Here is a 5,305-nt window from a genome sequence, read left to right as displayed (position 1 = left end):
TTTGTTAACTCTTGTTTGTCATATTTCCTTAGTGATGTTACGTGTCTTTCTTCGACTTACATTTGTAATAACCTCTTCGTATTTTCTTACTTCTTTAATTTTTCTTACTTTATTTAAAACGAAAGTGAATTATGTATTCAATATTTTGGATGATATTTACTTAATACTATCTGCCAATGTCATTGTAAATAGTGGTTACCTTGCTTGATTGAAATATGAATCACTGAAAGTGCACCGTATGTGTTTTATCCTTTACCCCAGTACTCCTTACTTGTGTTGCATGATATTTATTATGCAAACTAGATAATTTGGGTCCAAAAAGGTTTATTTTTATGTAGTGAATTGTAAAATTAAAAAAAAAAAACTTTATTTGCCCCTCGTTTTTACAGCTTCTCTTTTGATTGAATGCCGACCGGATGAACTTTTAATTTTATTATATTTTATCCTTTCGCCTCATTACTCTGGTTTCGAATATTTACATATTCTTTGGTGGATATGAAGAATTATCAATACTGTTAAGACAAACACAATGACTGAGCCAAATGTAACACTACCAGCAATCAACCCAATCAACCATAGGCCTGCTTTTGCTGTTTCCTCCTTTTCTTGTCCTCCTGTGAAATATTTGTTAAAACAGTTAAGATATCAAATGAGCTGATAATAGACATAGATTAAACGTGCTTGAATCGATTGTGTGAATTCCATTGAAATAACGTCTGCACGACGTTTCAATGTAATGATATTCCGTAAGGTTACAATCTGTATAATACTTAATGAAACAAGTGTTACGTAGAATGTATACCAAACATAATTTTAGAATACTCAGTGAGGATTTCTTTTATTTTCTGAGTGTTCGCCGAAATACATTCGTAGAACGGTTGATCCCTATGTATACAACATTAATATTTAAGACACTTACCTTTAAAAATTATATTAATATCTATCATTTCACACCGTTCACCAATGTATTTTTTTGAACATCTGAAATGAAAAATCAAGTTCATATTGAATGTAGGTTTACATTATATTATGTTCTATACGATACGAAATTGAATGTTTCATTGTTTGGTCTATTTATATTTTTAAAAAATGCATTTATAATACCCAATCTTGACAAACAGTGTTTTTTGGTCAAAATTGACATTACTGATTCATCTTGTCGACAAAGTTGACTCAATTGTTCAAGTAAACTTATTCGATATATTTTACCCCTAAAATGACATGAAAGACTTGAAAACAATGATTTTTTTTCTACAAAATTGGTTTTATTATGAGTGAAGTTATTAAGTATAGACGACCTTATGCGAAAGATTGGAAAAACAGAAATTGACAAGGTACAATGTATCATATTTTTCATATTAAATTGAAGTTAGTTAAGTCAAGTAATTAAATATGGGAAATTAATATTTAAACTTTCCGGATCCTTGATTTTTTTTACCAAGAAACTCCTTATTATCAAGTCGCTTGATTTCGGAACCAGACTGAAATTTATTCATAAAAACCCCATTGTATATGTTTCATTATACATTTTAATTAAATAATTTTCTCCTGAATTCCATTCATAAATATATATTTAGAAATAAAAAAAGATAATTTGCATTTTTTTAACATTTTCAAAAGAACATAAAATTGTCGTCAGGGTTGGGGTGTGGGATTACTTACTGTGTGTTCTACTGCCTGTGATAAAGATATTTAGATTGCGGAAACTGGTTAAAGAGGTAATAAAACTTTCATCTTATTTATGCTATTTGATCTCTGAAATTTACATTTGCTCATTTTTTAATGCATAAGAAAAAGTTTAAAAAGAAAGGTACTTTAAAGTGAGCTACTGCTAATCTGTCAGTGCTTTTAACAAGTTCCTTAACTATTATCAAAGAACTTATCATTAACTTTTGTTATAAAACATATGAAAATAGTGGAATTAACAATTTTTAGAGTGTAAAAAATCTCTATGGACGTTTTAGATAAATTACGTGCTTTTGATAGTTCTTTTGATTCAGTCGACAGTTTTGACTTTTCCACTCTTTATACTACACTTCCACACAATCTGATCAAACGAAAGTTTTCCTATTTTATTAAATAGTCGTTTGATGAATCTGTTTGCAAATTTATTTGCTGCAACTCAGATAAAGCCTTTTAATCTAATGAGAAAGGTAAATATGCTAGATATACTCACTGGAGGTGTGATGACATGAATAAAGCTGTAAATTTTCTCCTCGACAACATTAATTACATTTCGGCAATAAAATTTTATTGACATGTTGTAGGTATTCCTATTGACACCAATTGTGCCACTTTAATAGCAAACTTGTTCCTGTACTGTTATGAATCACAGTTTATGGCCAAACTCAGTTAAGACCCGTCTAAATTTGATTTAACTGGTAAATTCAACAACACTTACCGATATCTTGATGATACCTTTTCGTTAAATAATCTAGAATTCTCTAAATATACTGCCAAAATTTACCCAAAGGAACTTACTTTAGATTAAATCAAATTTTAACAGCAATAACTGTCCTTTTCTATATTAAAATTTTCCAGTTTTACACAAGAAACTCTACACAAAATTTACGACAAAAGGGACGATCTTTCTTTCCCTATTGTTAATTTTCCTTTTTTGAACGGTGATGTTCCTTTGGCACCGTCTTACGGTATTTATATATCATAACTCGTTCGCTATGGCCGTATCTGTAGTGACGTTTTGGTTTTCAATGAGCGTGATCCATGTATTACTGGTCAATTATTAAGTCAGGGATTTCGTTACCACAGATTTCTTAAAACCTTTACTAAATTTTTCCATAGATGCAAAGATTTTCTTTGCAAGTTTGGTTGTACCTGTAGAAAACTTATTTCAAACGGAATAGCACATCCTAATTTCTACGGAATGTTGTTTACCGAGCCCGGAAATTTAGATACGATCCGGATAAACTTATAAATCCTTTAAATTAACTTAATTTAAAAGGTTACCAGTTCAACACTGTAATTAGATCATTGAATATTGTTTTTATTGGTATAAATATTCATTGTTTTATCAGTAAATTAAAACCATACTAAATATTATTGTTATACCCTTATGCACATTCACGGTACTACAATCTGTCGATACCTATATTTTGGCATTGCACAAAGTCATGTTTTCCCTAACTGTTAATGACGGTATACACTAAATCCATTGGATGTTGGATGTGAACTGATTGATATTTTAGTCTTAGATGTAGAAAATTTTGTTTAGTTGTTATAAGCTTTGAACTAGCTGTCAGTAACTGCGAGTACTCTCAGGTCTTTACTTAGTGTTTTATTAATTTTTTTTGTGGGGTGTATAGATATGCTGCCACGTCTGGTCTGTATTTTCGTTAGATGTTTTATGCTTTGTATCGATCTGATGAGTTCAGCCCTTTTCAACTCATTTTTAGAGTTTGTTCTTATGTTATACTGTTAAATCACTGTCCCTAGTTAGGGGGAGGATTTGAGCCAGCAAAATAGTTTATTCCCGCCACATTCTGTATGTGGCTGTCCCAAGTCAGGAGCCTGTAGTTCAGTGGTTGTCGTTGGTGCATGTCTGCCAGTTTTGTTTTTCGCAAATAGTTTTGTTATAAATTAGGCCGTTAGTTTTCTCAATTGAATTGTCTCATATTTTTCATGTCGGGGCCTTTTATAGCCGACTATATATACGGTATGGGTTTTTCCCATTGTTGAAGGCCTTACGGTTGCCTATAATTGCTTAAATTCTCTTCATTTGAACTTTGGTGGATAGTTGTTTCATTGGCAATCAAACCAAATCTCCTTAATTTCACATTACTATTAAAATATGGTTACTATTTTTCTTCTTTTTTAGAAGCTTTGAGGGACAAATTTTACATCAATAATATTCATTTGTAAAGCAAAACAAACAACTGAATAATAAAAAGTTAATTCTTACTTGACGTTATTAAACCTTCGATGATGCGAATTTTCTTAAATACAATTAAGATTTATTATATTTGTTCAGTATATTTTAAGTATTTATACAAAGAAGAGCGATATAGGTATGAATACTTGATGTAAGTGATACACATCCAACAGCCTGCATTTGATAATGCCACTGGAATGTAACAAAGATTTCCTTTTCCGACAGAAAACACACAATGATAACATTTTCTTAATCATTTAACTTCACCATAACCTGTCTTATGTTATTGTAAATCGTTTATGTATGTTACTACCTCAGTTTTCTTCGTCTTTTAACGTCAATATTAATAGTGTGTACAATTACGGAAACAACAAATACTTGCCTTCACCTAGAGCGCTTCGATCTAAAAGAATTGCACGCTATCGCTCGTGATAAACATTTAGCCTTAAGGGCCAACATGTGGTAAAATTGATATATGTTCAAAACTCAATTAATCATATCTAAATGAACGATTGATTTACTCGTTCGTTTTGGCTAAACTACCTGACTACTGCATTTTTACTTTTACAATCATATTTTTCAAAAACATAGGTATGATAACTGTTCTATTTTTCTAAAAGGGTCAATTCTTAAACACATGTACACTGTTGACATTTTAGTTGTATAGTGTATCATTAAGCAGAATCGTATCCAATATAGTATGACACTAGGTACATAAATCAGACAAGTGAATTCTGGATTTTGGGGTCTGTACTTTTATTCACTTACGCACAGCGAACAAATCTATAGTCTATGTACGAAGCGAAACATGTTCCTCCGTTCCGACATGCGATGGTTTGCGTCTCATTTTCTGTGCATTTAAGTCTATTATTGTCTGGCATTTCTACCTCATCATTTGAAGCCGTGTAAACTTGTAATCTTGGTCCCTTAGAGTTTCTGCCTCAACCTGTGTATGAATTAGAAGCATGATTGATTAGTGACAATATTGTTTGAAAAAATGTTCAGAATACCAATACCACAGAAAAGAAATTGAAAGACAGTAGAGTATCTCCTGACCAACTGAATTTTAATCGTAAGTTTGATTCTTTAAAAAAATATGCCTAGAGTGAGGAATAATATTACTAAATCATTGCACAACTTTTCATTAATATAGTTTTGCAGTTAAAACGGGAAGTTTTAGCTTATTTCTTACATAGTAAATATATACAAGGATACATGTGTACGTGTTAGGAATTAATGTTAATTTACTTTACCTGTGACGTATTCAAACAAAATACAGCAAGGAAGCACGATTTGTATCAACAACATGTTCATGGTACTTTACCTTACCTCCAGGTAAATAAATGTGATAAAATATATATCCGGCTGACAGTTCTTAAATAATATAATTAATAGAAAATAATTTAAATGGCAAAG

General features: G+C 31.0%; 1 long non-coding RNA gene across 1 annotated transcript; it reads right to left on the bottom strand.

The window, feature by feature from the left end:
- Positions 1-271: 271 nt before the first annotated feature.
- On the bottom strand, positions 272-5,305 carry LOC127734748 (uncharacterized). The gene is made up of 4 exons (XR_007997739.1): positions 5,143-5,305; positions 4,658-4,835; positions 920-981; positions 272-614 (listed from the first exon to the last, which is right to left on the bottom strand). It is a non-coding gene; the product is annotated as an uncharacterized LOC127734748 (long non-coding RNA).

The sequence above is a fragment of the Mytilus californianus genome, unplaced genomic scaffold (assembly GCF_021869535.1).
Source record: "Mytilus californianus isolate M0D057914Y unplaced genomic scaffold, xbMytCali1.0.p SCAF_3, whole genome shotgun sequence".
Lineage (NCBI taxonomy): Eukaryota > Metazoa > Mollusca > Bivalvia > Mytilida > Mytilidae > Mytilus > Mytilus californianus.
Note: the sequence above shows the minus strand (reverse complement) of the source record. Positions and strands in the feature narration are given on the sequence as shown.